General features: G+C 46.9%; 1 protein-coding gene across 1 annotated transcript in view; it reads left to right on the top strand.

The window, feature by feature from the left end:
* Positions 1–1,757: 1,757 nt before the first annotated feature.
* The window catches only part of MYO1H (myosin IH), a 44,874-nt gene continuing 31,496 nt past the window's right edge, over positions 1,758–15,135 (top strand). Inside the window, exon 1 of the mRNA XM_021544588.4 lies at positions 1,758–6,068. The gene's annotated coding sequence lies outside the window, so the exon portion shown is untranslated. The remainder of the gene's footprint in view (positions 6,069–15,135) is intronic.

Below are 15,135 nucleotides of genomic sequence, written 5' to 3'. Positions count from 1 at the left end.
ACCTCTGGATAAATAGAGAATTGAACCATCCTGTTGTTGTAAATATTATAAATGTTCATGTCTTGGATTTTCTTAAGGAAGGAACATTCCAGTCTGTGCTCAGGAAGGACTTGTCTCACCCGCCTGGTGGTTTTCAGCCACACAGGAGTTGGAAGATCAGTTTGGTAAATCATTCCCTGTGCTCTTTCTTTGAGTCAGCTGTGGGCTGGAAGCCCAAGTCATTTGTTATTGAAGCTTTAACTTTGCCAGAGTTCAGTTAGTCCATCACAAAACTCTTTGGCTAACTCATGGAACCTAATTCCTAATTACAGAAGGCTTGGATAAAATACTGGATTTTTCCTTTGCACATGTGAGGTTAAACACTCATTTCAAAGGACGTTTCCTCTGATATATTTATATTTTCTGTACTTTCCTCTTCAGCTTTGCTTGAAGGTCAAATAAACAAACTACAGCACTTCTCCTATGAGAAGTAACAGATCCAAAGTGTCTTGAGGAATCCAAGACAAGGATCCTTCAGTTTGGAACAGCAGGATCTCTACTTTTCTCAGGGGTCTGGGCAGCTTGCATTAGTAATTATATACTGTGTGTTTAATTAACAGACACCTAATCATGGAAATTCTATTACATCAGGCCTAGAGGCTGGGATTGCCCTGGAGAAAATGAGCAAGGAAAATGAGCAAAGAAAATAACCCAGTGTTTGTCCAGTCCCTGCTCCTTCCTCTCTGCTCTCCTTGGTGCCAGCCACCCTTCCCAGCCCCAGCTCAGTCGTGCCTCACTTCTCCTGCTGCCTCTGGCATCTTTCCTGGAGCAGGGAATTCCTGCAGCCTGGAGAAGCTCCTGGATGAGCCCTTTGCTGCCTGCCCATGCTGGATCTCTGCTTTTCTCCTAGCTTTGCTTTTACTGCACACAGAGGCTGTCACTTCTGCTGGGAGAGCAAAAATAGCTCCAAAACCAGCACCAAAACAGCGGTTTGTTATTTTTTTTATCAGCTCAACTTGGAAGTTGATGTGATGGCACCTCTGGGATGATTTTCCATGCCCACAGCCAGCCTGGAAATGCTATTCCAGCCAGCCAGCACCAACTGCATGAACTTCCCAGCTTTTCCACTCATTAGGTGGTTTTGTTGGCTTTATCCTGGCTGGCAGAGCCCCCCTCCTTCCCTGGCCCTGCAGGAGGTCCCTCTGTGACCCCAAAATCCCAGGAGATACAAGGGCTCTGTCATGTGCTGTTGTCCTTTTGGCTGAACTTGGAGAGAAAAGGCCTTTGTCCAGCCTGTGGCCAGTGAGCAGCACACTCCCAAAAATACAGATTTAGTGACCTGGGCGAGGAGCGAGGCTGAAAGGGATTTACTGCAGCTTTCCACGCCTCTGTAGATCAGTATTTGGGATTTATGGCGGCTTTCCATGATCCCATGTGTCTAAATTTGGGATTTTTATGCCTTTTGCACATCAAGCATTTAGGCCTTGCTGGGAATATTCCCTGCAGCCACACCAGGGAGAGGAAGGATTGGCATCCTTCACTTGTCATCCCCGTTGTGGAAGTGGAGCTGAAGTTTTGGGGGTGTGTTTTTGTGGGAAGATTGTGGAAAGATCCAAACCATGTTTGGATGCTGGGTTTTATGCCTGTACTTGTTCTGTACAGTATTTTTTAGGAAAATTCACACCAGACCCAAAGGTTTTCAGTGTCCCCCCTTTCTGTTGCCGAGTTAACCAAAATATTAATCCCATATTTGTTGTAGTAATGAACTTCTGTAAGTTCCAGCTACCCAGTCAGGGCACAGCATTGCTGGCTCCATTAAATTTTCCTGTTAGGAAGAAATTTTAAATCCTCATCCTGAGAAATTCAGTCCAATTTCAAACGCAGAGAAGGATTTGTTCATTTGAAGAGCTCACATTTCCCTGATTCCTCATTTGCCTTGTGAACATGAACTTTTAATGGGATAAATTCATGATTTGATGGCCTGTGCAACACCACCTGGGTGCTCCATGAAGCTCATGGATTATTCTGGATTGATCCCAGAATCACTGAGGGTGGAAAAGACCTCCCAGACCATCCAGTCCAACCTGTGACTGAGCCTCACCTTTTCTGGGCTTTAAATGCAACATAAAAATCTCAAACTCCAACCTTAACAATGGCAGAATTTCCTTGTGTGTCACTTTTCTGTTCCAGAGGTGCAGCAGGGTTTGGAGAGGCTCATGGAGAGCAGGTTGTGCTTTCCTGGGTTTTACCAGGATCAAATTATCTCCTGTTCCTTCTGTGCTGTTTTGGGGTGTTTTTTGGGGTTTTTTCTCCGCTTTGTTTTTGTTTCCTCTCAACCAGCTTGAGAAAGAATGTGGGTTAGAAACAAAAGGTGTCGAGGGTTTAATTTAGCCAGACAAAAAATACTCTTTTCAAATGTTAAAATGGGCTGAAAGAGAGGTCTGAGGGCTGGTTTGAAAGGACAGGACTTTGTTCCCAGTGCTGTTCCCAGCAGTGATGGGAGACACTCGGATCCTCTCCTGACACTCCTGGCCTGCCTACCTGCTTTATTCTTTAATTAATATATACATTTATATTCTATAATTCACTGGCCAGCTTGCAGTTACCTGGAGAAGAGCTTAAAAATTGAAAAGAAAAATATTTGGGAATTTTTAACAGCAGTAGAGGAGTGCTATTTATTAGTTGGGATGTTTGGAATGACTGAGATCGGGGGTGAATAATTGATAATCATTTTCACCCAAGCAAGAATTCCATTAAATATGAACAAGAGGAGGCTGGACACGTGGTAAAGGATTTCTTTTTCTCTTTTGACTGCAACCAATCCCTTTGGATCTGGTCACTGAAGACACCTGGCAATGAAATGGGTGTGTGAAAGAGGAGGAAACCAGATATTATGTTACTTAAAAGTCATTCATCATGTCACAGGAAGGCAGGAATCTGAACTGCTGCAATAAATAATCGCTGAAGGTGATCTCTGCACACAAAGGAGCTGTGCCAGGGAGCCACTGCCAGCTGCTGAAATGTCCCTCTGCCAGCAGGAGCTGTGCTGGAGGGAAGGCCAGGGAGAACAGGACCCAGGGAAATGATTTCCTGGGAGCCATCCCATGAGCTGCCCATAGAAATGAGCAGGTTGTGGTTTTCATGGATTTTACCAGGATCTAATTATCTCCACTTTGTCCCTCTGTATTGTTTTGGGGTGTTGGTTAATTTTTAAAATTTTTTTTTTGTCTGCTTGGTTTCTGTTTCCTCTCAACCAGCTTGAGGAAGAACGTGGGTTAGAAACAAAAGATTTTTCTAGAGGAAAGCAGGATTCTGGGTTCAAATCTTAAGCCTGAGTTGCAAGGAGAGTTTGAAGAGCTCCACGTGTCCCATCACAGCGCCCTGGCTCCAGCTACAAAATTCTCATTTTGTCCCTGTAACCAGACTTTGGGATTTTCTGTCAGCAAAAGAAGGGATTGGGAGGGATAAAATTGGATCTACCTGGAGAGTTTGAGTGGCCACGAGCACCCTTTGTTTTCCATTTCTTGTGACTCTAAGTGACACTCGCAGCTCTGCTCCAACACATCCCTAAATAAATCAATGAGTTTTCCTCTGTTTCTGCCCCAAAGTCAGTAACACACATTTATATGCTTTTCATGTCTGTATTACATCCTATTATATTAATATGATAACCTCATATTATATTAATTTCTCTGTTTTCCTCTCCCTTTCCTGGAAGGTGCCCACGATCTAAACTGAGTGGCTTGGCAGGGTTAACATTCATTTCCCAGAAGTTCATCCCTGGGATTTTTACCCTAAAGCTTTGGTGCTGCTCCCTGCCCTCTGTTCCGACTTCAAACACCCACAGCAACGTGTCCCCATGCCTCAGAGGCACCAGGGAGTGAATGGGATAAATCCCGAGTGAATTTAATGAATATTCTCCCTGTTGAAGCAGCTGGAGGAATGGCTCAGAGCTCGGGGTGTAGATTTTCAGCAGCTGATGCTGAGTGAGGCTGGCGAGGTGCAGGTGGAGCAGCCTCTCCCCAGATCTGGTTACACCACGTCAGGACCCTGGGGGAGGAAAAAGGCAGCATTCAATATCTGTATGTGAGAGTGGGGCCCTCATCCTCCACACGAGTTTTATTCCAAAATTCCTTCAGGGTAATCCGTCCCCACCCTGGGCCCTGTCCCAGTGAGGTGGAGAGATCCCAAAGGCTGCAGCAGCGCAGGGAAGCTGCTAAAATTATTGCCTCTGTTGAGTTTGAATCACATGAAAGATTCATGTGGAGTCTTAGCACCTGCTCCTCCTTTGTGGGATATCTGCACTGTTAATTTTTAAGCACGTCTTAGCCTGGGGAAGGGAGATCCTATAACCAAGGGAATATACATTATTAACCTTAAAGCTCCCAGCTCCAGGCAGCTCCTGCAGCCTCAGCCACCCTGGATTCTGAAGGAGCAGCTGAGCACCCACCACCTGCTCCAGGGTGGCATCAAACTGGGGTGGCTCCAGCTCAACACACCCAAAGGATGCTCTCCCTAATTTGGGTGGTTTGTAATTAACACAGAACGCTCATCCCGACCTCTCAAGGATCCCAGGTGCAACCTAATCTCGAGGAAGATATGGTTTCTAGTTCTTATCTTGGAAAAGTGGCCACTAAGTGGATGCAAGTGCCATAGGCCCAAGTCCCTGGTGTCTGTAAATAATTCAAGGTGCTCAATTGGGGTGAGGACGTCGTCCCTGCCCGGCTGCCCAGAGTTCTGAGGGACCTTACCCAGGTTCAAAGCCCCTGGTGAATGGTTTCTCTGGAATAATTGGTAACAGCAGCCAGGATGGACACCCAGGTAACTTAAATTATCGTGGCTCTAGTGGGAGATTGCATTAACAGAGAGATTTATTCCATGGGATGTTTCCTGCAGGGGGTAGGAGCTGGAGGGGTTTTTAAGGTCCCTTCCAACCCAGTCTCTCTGGGATTTTAACATTTCTGTTATCTATATTACTGTTTATTTGAGTGGTGCATTTCTCTAGGTTAAATGATGGGATAATGATCTGAAAATTATACTTTTCTAAAGCACACAACTGGTGTGATTCAGTCACAAATGTCAGGACTCTTTTCCCAAACTTCCTGGTGCAGAAATACAGATTGAGTTTATCCTGGACAATGTGGGGTAAGAGCAACTTTTCTCCTCGATTCCTGTCTGCTCCTAAAGGCTCCCTTTCCTTCTCTGCTGGCTAATTGCATTTTTGGACTTCAACACAGAAATATCTCAGAAGCTGGGACTGGGATGACATCTCACTTGCATGGTAATGAAGTCTTGACAGAGGAGATGACAGATGGAACCCCAGGATCAATCCAGCTATGCTTTTTTGCCACAAAGATACTAAAATGGGAAGGTTTATAACAAATTATAATTAAGGTGCAGCTTTCTTGGTGTTCTGCTGAGTTTCTCTCATCAGAGACTTTACAAAAACTTCCAGGGGAAATTCAGCAGCACTGCACCACGAACACGGGTGCAGGCTGGTTTCTTAAACCAATTTAATTTTCCTAAATGCTCCCGAGGTTGTGGAGCCGGGCTCTTTGCACAGAGGTCCCAGTTTTGGGGTGGTGCACTGCAATCTACATCAAAGCCCACCACAAAACCTGGGCATGGACTTTGCAGGACAAACATCCAGGTTACCTCGACGCTCTCTGTCCGGAGCTGCCTCTGAAATAACTGGGTGAGGCTGGAATTCCTGTGGTTTCCTGGCAAACGTTCCACCTGCTGCAAAATAACCTGGTTAATCCTTGGTTTATTTATTGAGCATCCCTTGCTCAGGGACAAGAGGCTCCCTGGGCATCTCCTGTCCTCCTGTTCCCCTGGAAAAGCGTGGGCAGAGCTGGGGAGGGACACGGAGCCCGGGCCAGGGAAGGTTAGTCCTGCAGCAGTGCTGGGAGCTGGAATAGCTTCCCAGGAAGGAAATTATTCCCAGAGAGAAGGTGACAGAGGCAGAGCGTGACAGGCTGAGGCAGAGAGAGAAACACGGTGACCGAAGGCAAGGGAGGATTTAATTTTTAATTAGCCACAATGAATTCCTTCCACATCTGAAGTCTGGTGAGAGCACGGAGTGAAAGGTGGGTGTGCTCTGGTGGGTCCCCAGCAGAGAGGGAGGCAAAGGGGTCTCTCAGGGGGCTGAATTCCTGAGGGCTGAGCTCAGAGCTGCTGGGGGACAAGCCTGGGGAATCCCCAGAGTTTTCCTTGTCGCAGCACAGATGGGATTTTTCCTCTGCCTGTGGTGCTGCTCTGAGCATGGCGTGGCTGAGTCAGAGGTGGTGGATCCCCCTGCTCAATGATCCAAAATTCAGCAGCAGAAGGGTCCGTCCACTGGGATGAGGACTTTACCACTGAGGCTTGGAGCTGATAGAGGGAATTTCTTTTCGCTCCTGGTTGCAGGAGGCTCAAAAAGAATTCCTCTTCAGGAAAGCTTGGGTTTGGAGGGGCCTTTTTCCCCCTCAGATGGGACTCCCTGCCTGATTATTTACTGTATTAATGACACGAGGCAGAATTCCAGCAAACAGGATGAGCATGTTGATTACCGGGATAATTTGGGATAATTACTGGGATAATTGTTCTGCTGGGATGTGGGCAGAGCACTGGCTGCAGGATCTGCCTTCTCCTTTCTCCCCACTTCCCTGCTTTCCTCCCACATGCTCTCTTTGCTCCTCATCCAGCAGCAGGGAAATTCTCAGTCTGACTGCCAGGATAATTTCCATTCCCTGTAACTAGTCCTCAGTGAGGAATTCTTGCAGGGAAGTCTCATAATGGTGACACATCCCTTTCCTCCAGAGTGCTCCAGTGTTATTTTTAATAGGTAAAAGATTTCCATCTAAATCACTGCAGTTATTTCTACTTCCTCAGATAACATTTAGCTGTAAGTAAATATAAAAAAAGATAATTCACAAAGAATTATGAGATTCTTTAAAAGAAGCTTGTTAATTTTAGGTACATTCAAATTTCAAGACGAGGAATAGCAACACTTTCTGATTCAAACATGCACCTAAATCCAATAAAATGTGGTGATTTTGACCCATTTAAACAGGTTTTCCCTGTTTCAGAGGATGACTTTCCCTCTGTCAGGCATCCAGAAGCCACTTAGGAATCAGCTGAATTCCCTCTGCCTCCACCTGCTCTGCCCTGCCCTTGATCCCACATGGAATGAATAATTTTGTGCTTCAGAAGGTGTGGAGGGGATTAATATTTCCTCTTTCCTTCTTGGCCTGCCTTAAGCTGCCTTTTGTAGCAATGTGGAAAAGTGGGGTAAGTTCAGAGCTCTTCCTAAGGTTTTATGCCCATGAGCACTTTAAACTGGGAATTTTTGGATAACGGCAAGCTGGGAGCAGTGGTTGTAATCCTTGTCCAAGAAACAGGGGGAGAAGAAGTTTTGGGGTATTTTGGAGAGAATGGTGGGACCAAAGGAGGGAGGGAAGGAGCTGACTTTCACCTATATGGAAAAAAAGGGAATTTTTTCTTATCAGTGGAGAAAGTGGCTGGCAACACCAGAGCCTGGGAACCTGTGACTGCCTGGGGAATCTTGATGCTTCCTCAAACCCAAACCCGGAGGAGTTTGGACCTGCCCTCAGGTCCTGCCACACTGGGAATGCTGGAGTTTATTCTTTTCTTAGAACCAACCTGGATGCTCTCAGTGGGGATCACTGTGGCTCTTCATTTCCCTCCTCTGTCCCTGTGGCTGTAACAAGCCAAGAGCAGAATGTTCCTTTTCCCTTCCCTTGATGATCCATCCTTGCTGGATGATCACAGAGCCGACAAGCAGGCCCTTCCCACTCTCAAAAATAGTTCTGGTGCACTGCAAGCTACCTTGAGGGGTAGGAAAGGGGTGTTTTTGAAGAGAAGATGAATTATTTCCTTTACAGACACTCCTGTATTGAGACTCTTTGCTGGTTGGAGCTGCAGGGTCTGGTCTGGTGCCCCTCTCCTATGTGGGGACCAGAGGCTCTAGTGTGGCTTCAGGTGACATCCTTTAAATCCTGCCTCCTGGATTCAAAAATACTAAAATGCTTTGTGTGCCAGGGCTCCAGGGAGAGGCAGATGAAGATGTTTTCTGGAGGAGTTTAGAGGAGGTTTTTGCTCTTTATTCCCATTGTGGCTGCATCTCCAGGCTCAGCTGAAATCCTGCCCTGCCAGGCAATCCTCAGCCAGACCATGAGCCCTTCCAGCCTCTTTGCTGCCCCTCCAGCTCCTCCCACCCAAAACTGCAGCCCTGGCACTGCTGTCCCCTCAACCCTGACAGAGCAGAGCCAGAGCAAGGCCTGTCCTAAATCACAGAGAGCTTTAGGTGACCTTGGCTGCAGTTCCTGAATCTGACCTTGTGTTGCAGCCTCTGCAAGTCTGTGGTGTGCAGATGTTGTGGGGGGCTCTTATGGAGTGATAAAAACTGGTTTTTGCTGTGGGAACTGGAACTGCGATCTTGGTTTGGACTGGGATTTGTTGTCCCAGGTGTCATTTGTCCCATCTGCTCTCAGTTCTGATGCTGGCTCCTTTCTGCTGCCTGGTGCCCAAAGGGTTTGGTCTTTGGGGGTGTTAAATATTCCTATGGGAGATATGATCCCAATCCCTGCTTTATCAGTGCCCTTCCTGCCGTGTCCATAAATGTGACTTTGGGGCCGTTTTCCTCTGGATCTCTGTTCTGTCTTCAACACCCTGGAGATGTGTTCAGCTTGGAATACATGAATTTACTGTGGTTAAATACTCCTCTCCCTGTACCTTAGGGACTGTCAGGTACTCCAGGACCATCCTTCTTTTTCCTAGACATTGAATCAATCTGCCTTGCTGTATTCCCAGGATTTTTAACTCTGAATTTTAGTTTTTCAGCTGGAAATCCTGTGCTCTGTCAGCTGGGGAATGCTCTGGAGCATAAGGAGGTTAGCTATGGAGTTTATCAGTAATTGATGTTTTCTAATAAACCATCCTGTTGAGCAATTAATAAGGATTCAGGATTCATTAAGGAGCTGTCTCTGGTCAGTAGATCCAAACATGAAGAAAACTCTGAAATTCAGATCTAAAAGCCAACAGCTGGAGAGAATGAGCACTTCAGTGTCTGTGCTCTGTCACGGCAGGATCTGAGCTGGGTTTTACCTGGTCCTAAATTTCCCAAGGGAGGTGGAATTGCTGCTGCTTTCCTCACTCATCCAGCCTGCCTGGGGCGCAGGGATCAGCACGGAATTTTGGGCAGCACCTCTGTGCTTGTGAAGCAAAAGGACCCTCCCTATGAGGCAAAAATAAACCCCAAAAGAATTGTTTTATACCCTAAGTCAGGTGCCTGAACGCTTGGCTGCCTGCTGTAACCTGGGAGTGCTGATACAAGCTGGGGACTCTGAAGCGTTTGCCTAACCTGGGCTTGCTGGCACCCACCCAAAAAAAGCGAGCCGCTGGCACGAACCTGACAGGCCATTGTTTTATTGAAGCTGACGGGGTGAATGGAGCCCTTTCTGCCCACATTCTTTACCTGTCTCGTTGTGTTAAAGTGGGGAGCGCCGGGGGCAGGTGGGCCCGGGCGCCGCTCGCAGGCCTCGGAGCGCCCGGCGCGGCCGCCGGGGACCCCGTGGCACAAGAAAGAGTTTGCTAAGAACAAATCTCTATTGTTCCCCGTCATCTTTAAATGAGTGTCAAAGTAGGCAGGGGGGCTTTGACCGTTAACCGCACAATTTAGCCGGCCCCTTGTGTCCGGCAGCCCCCTCCGCCTTGGAGCTCCTGGGATGAGAAAAGGCGGCCTCAGCCCCTTCTAAATGGGCCAACTCTTCTCCTTTGTGTGCAGACTGCCCAGTGTGAAATCCGCAGTGACGTTAAATGTTTTCTAATGAATAATTACTGAAAGGAAATGGAGGAATATATGTGTCATGGATTGTAGCGCGTTAAAATGTTTTCTTTTGGGCACAAAAATGTTGTCCTTCAGCAGCGCCGCGATTGTTTCAGGGAGCCTTTTGTGGGGGTTTGGATTCTCAATGGATTATCTGTGAGCGCTCGCTTTTCCAATAGGAATCAAAAGGGTCCTTTGGCAAACTAATGTTTTTCAAAATGGCAGCCATGAAGCCCATTTAGTATTTAAAGTTTGGGGTTTAAAGAAATGTTTGAACTCGGGAGATTTTCTCACTTTTTTTCTTTCTTTTGATTTATGAAAGTGAAGTGGTTCACCTCGACCTCTCCTCTATTGAGAAAGACAGACAGTCACCCTTTAACAAGTCTATAGCAGACCATGCCCTGGAGACAGACAAGAGGCCTTAAGAACTCTTGGCGTTTCCCTGGGCTGTTGATTAACCTTAAAACCCTCTTATTCTGTATTCTTTTGAAAAGAAATTAGGTTACAATGTGTAAATTTTTCCACAGTATAATTGTATTTATGAATTCTCCTGCCTTGAGGAGCGTGTACAGTAGTGCCAGACAGTAAAAGTGCCTCCCTGCACACACAAAATATCCCTTTTCCATGGCTGCTGCATTCCCAAGCATGGTCCACATCCAGCATTCCAGTTCTGTCAGAAATTTGAACGAGGTTTCCAGAGATCTGCGGAAAATCTCAGTGAAATATCTAAAAATCATCTTGTTTTGTTGGCTTTGCTGTGATGGGACGAGCGTAACTTGGTCCTGTGGTGGAATCTGCTCTGCTTTAATCCCTTTTTTATGGCCTTCTCATTTCTCTGAAAACTAAGCCGAGCAGATGAATTCTCAAGAGCCACACCGAGGTTTCCTCAGGAGGGGGAAAGTATTCCCACTGCCCTGAGCTGGCTGTTCTTCCTGGGTGGGGATGTGTCACCCCAGGTCCTGCTGCCAAGATGTGACACTCTGAATTTCCTTTGGGGACAATTGGATGAGTCCTGACTGCTCCTGGAGCAGACACGGGGCATCCCTACGGAGCGCTGGAGTCCTGACCTCGAGGTCACGGCCGGAGGAAGATCCAGGACTGCCGGGACGTGGCCGTGCTCCCCCGCTGACCCTGCCAAGTGCCTCTGGCACAACATCTTCCTTTTCCCTTCTCCGTGGTCACAGCCCTTGGGGCCAATTCCTCCAGAGAGCCGAGGGTGGAGCGGAGCTGAGGGGATCCTTCTTGTGATCCCTGCAGGCCAGGACTCTTAATGAGAGAATTCCTGGAGCAGGGTGGGTCAGGGAGCTGCTGCTTCTCACAGCAAAGGAGTGAAAATTTCCAAAACAGAGCTCCCAAGTTCCTGAGAGAATGTATGTTAACAGTGCTGCCCCGAGCTCAGCTGTGCTGGGCAAGCCTGGCACTCTCTATTTGGAATCTCATGTCTATTTGGAATCCTGTGTCTATTTGGAATCTTGTGTCTATTTGGAATCTTGTGTCTATTTGGAATCCTGTGTCTATTTTGGAATCCTGTGTCTATTTTGGAATCCTGTGTCTGTTTGGAATCCTGTGTCTGTTTGGAATCTTGTGTCTATTTGGAATCTTGTGTCCCTTTTGGAATCCTGTGTCTATTTGGAATCCTGTGTCTGTTTGGAATCCTGTGTCTATTTGGAATCTTGTGTCTGTTTGGAATCCTGTGTCTGTTTGGAATCCTGTGTCTATTTTGGAATCCTGTGTCTGTTTGGAATCCTGTGTCTATTTGGAATCTCGTGTCTATTTTAAATCTCGTGTCTTTTTTATCTCGTGTCTCCTTTGGACCAGATGACTCCAGGGCTGTTCACTTACTGCACTTTCCCCTGGCACCACTTTTATATGCTTTTATCTCAGGGTTGTAACTGCAGAGAACAGGCAAAAATGAAAAGTTTGGTGTCACAGAAATTTCCAGGATGCTGGAGCTGTGTCAGTGGGGTTTAGGTTGGGTATCAGGGAAAGGTTTGTCCCCCAGAGGGTGCCCAGGGAATGGGCACAGCCCTGAGGCTTCCAGAGCTCCGGGAGGGTTTGGACACCACTGCCAGGGATGCCCAGGGTGGGATTGTTGGGGTGTCTGTGCAGGACCAGGAGTGGATGATGATCCCTGTATCCCTTCCAGCTCAGGATATTCCATGTGGTGTCAGGTGTAGACAGAGCTGAACAAACAGACCAAACTGGGCTTTAGGATTTCTGTGTCCAGCTTTGGATAAGTCTTGAAGTGTTGGAGGGGATGAAAACTGCCTGTTGCATATGGAAAAAACAAGGAAAAACCCATGGAAACCGCGACTTAAAGTGGGTTTTGCAGTGACCTCTAGCGGGAGCCAAGCCGGGAGTGTGGGAAGGGGCTGAGGAGCGATGGGATGTGTTTGGTGCCCGGCTTTGCCCAAATTGCCCATCAGGAAGGTGGGAGCCCATGGGTTCATCCCCTGTTTTGGTGAGAGGCAGAACCTCCTTGAGCTGCTGTCGGGGCTGACAGCTCTTGGATAATTCATTAAAGAGGGAGGATGGAGCAGCAAACAGCCCCGACACACGATCCCGGGTGTCCGTGGGACTCAATTCCAGCCCCGGCATCCCTGTGGAAGCAGCACGGGCTGGACAAGGAGGTGAGGGGAGGGTGGAGGTAAAGCAGGATGCAGGTGTGACATAAAACCCCCTGGGGATGTGCAGGGTGGTGGAAGGGAAATCCAACAGCTCCGGGATGGTTTGGGGTCTGGAGGATCCTTGAGGAGATTTTCTTGCTGTTGTGGATGGAATTGGTGGCCGCAATAAGCTGAATTTCTTGGGTTGGACCTTTTGGTGCAGTTCCCTGCGTGGGTGGAAGCTATGAGGATTTCAAAGGTCCACGGGGTGAGCTGGTGCCCACCTGAGGCTCTCACCTGCATGGTTTGGGGTTTTTCAGTGCTTCCAAAATAGCTGTGGCCTCATAAGTGATCCTCCTCCCCCCCTGCACCCTCATCTCTTCTGTTCTATGACATGAAACCAAAGAAACATCAATGGAGCATCAACTGAAAAATTAAATTTTGATCCTCCAATGAAGAGAAGTACTTTTGTGAAATTTCTTTCTGTTTTTTTGAAGCCGTTTCCTTGCTTCAAAGTGGTACAAATTTTGCCAAAGGAACTGTCTGATTCTGTCTCAGGAGCTGCAGAGCTCAGGATTTTGTGCTGTGATCCCACAGAGTTCCTTGCATTTTCCCTGCCGACAGCCAAATCCCTGTGGGAAAAGCAAAACCCTTCATTGTAGTAAGGGAGAGGTTTTTCTGATAAAGCTCGTGTCTTTAGGAGAGAAAGAAATCTCCTGGCTCCCGAGTGATGAGGGAAGGGAAATAATCCTTTAAAAGAGCACTGATGAGTCCTGGGGTATCTCTTATTCAGGGAAGCACAAAACTTGCAGTGAGCTTCCAGAAATGGGTGGGGACAGGCACTAAAGGGTGCTGGGAACATAAAATTATCAGCACCAGCAAGATACTGACAAAATCTGGGCACAAAATGGCCCAGAAAAGAGTCCGGGAGTTTTGTTTGGTGGGGAGCAGTGTCATTTACTTATTAACATATACGTGAGAAGTGGGTTAAGAAAACCTGAGCAGGCAGATGCTGAGGGGGAGTCAGGCTGATCCTTTCCTGCTTCCCAGCTGGGAGAGAAAGGAAAACTGGCTTTTTCTGAGAGCTTGTCAGAATCAAAATAATAAAAATTAAATTAAATTAAATTATATTATTATTATTATTATTATTATTATTATTATTATTATTATTATTATTTCTTCTCTCTTCCCTTTCCATGTTCCTCCCTGAACTGGCAGTAGGGTTTGTCCAGGTGCTGATTTTTGAGATGCAAAAATCATCCTTTATTTTGGCTTCCAAACCAATGGAGCCTGAGCTAAGGACAGGCACAACAAATGGATGACAGTGGTCACGTGCAGGGGAAAGGGGAAAAAAGATATTGATGTTAATATTAAAAGGAAAAATTAGGGAATTTTTCTGAAGAAAAGAGAAGCGATCACAATCACGTCATGCCCTGGCTAAGGAAAAAGGAGGAATTTTGTATCCTGGGGCTGGGGACAGTCAGCAAAGCAAAAAAAAACATTCCCTGTGTGTGAAGTGAGTGCAGGTCTGATTTATTTATTTTTTATTTAAATAACCTGCTTGCAGGGGATCTTTCTGGAGTGTTGTGGTCCTGTTGCTGCTGAGCATTAATCTCGAAACTCAGCTCTCACTTAAAGAAACAAACACAAAGAACAGGCCGGACTAAAATGAGAATAACTCTAAAATTCCTGTTTAAGAACTGATTTTTCTGAGTTTGCCACGGTCATAAAGGATATTCTATGGTCGAGTCCTTTTCCTTTGGGGCTATTTCCGATGCGCAAAGCTTCTGCTTTGAAAAAAAATCAAAATTAAATTCAAAAAAGGGCGCAGAACCTGAGGTGGCCCTACACAAGCAGAGCGTGGCTGTCCTTGTAGCGCTTGGAGAAAACCTCGCACACAACCACAACGTCCCCTTGAGCAGTGGAGCAGCAAAGTGGGACGAGCCAATGTCCCCAAGGGCAGGAGGGGAGCAGCAACGGGGCTGGGCACAGCCTGGTGCTGCTCTGGCTGCCCGGCCACCTTCCTGCCCTGCTTGTCCCAGCCCAGAACCCTCCAAGGGAGCTCACTCCAAGGCAATTTAGCCAAGGTAAGCTGCTCCAACTCTACTGAATTAATTGCTGCCCATTCGATGCCTTAGGGGTAGGAATTTGTCTCTCAATTGGGTAATCCTGGCGTCTGTAAAAAAGGAAACCTTGAAAACCCAAGTTTAGCACAGTATTTACATAAAGTATGTGTGATGTAGACAAATCCATATGAATTATGTAGGTAAATTTTTTATTTTTTTTTATTTGCCAGCATGAAATTAGCAGTTTGGTTTAAGTAAATAAAAAGCACAGTTTCTTTTTATAGCCTGGGGATAGAGCTTGACCCTCAGCAGTGAGAATTTCTCAGATAAAGGCAATTTCTACCACAAAGAATCAGAAGTGGAGGGTGCAAGAGGATTTGGTTGGGCCAGGGACAGCTTTTTTTTCCCCTCAGCCTTTGGAGAAGGATGGGGGATGCTGGGCAGGGTTTCACTGTCCCCAAGTCCTCTCTGATCAGTTTTGCCAGCAGTGCCTCTCGCTGGTGTGTGGGGACATCTGCTGCCAGCACTGAAAGCTGACTTGGAGCTGCTGTGGGAAACACTGGGAATAAAATTCTTGTGCAGAACGGTGCTGTGGGATTCATCTTTTTTGCCTACCAGTCAAACCCCTTGCAGCCTTTTCCAGGGATTCTCCATT

This window comes from Lonchura striata, chromosome 15 (genome assembly GCF_050655825.1).
Source record: "Lonchura striata isolate lonStrDom1 chromosome 15, ASM5065582v1, whole genome shotgun sequence".
Taxonomy (NCBI): domain Eukaryota; kingdom Metazoa; phylum Chordata; class Aves; order Passeriformes; family Estrildidae; genus Lonchura; species Lonchura striata.
This window is presented reverse-complemented; position numbering and strand designations above follow the sequence as displayed.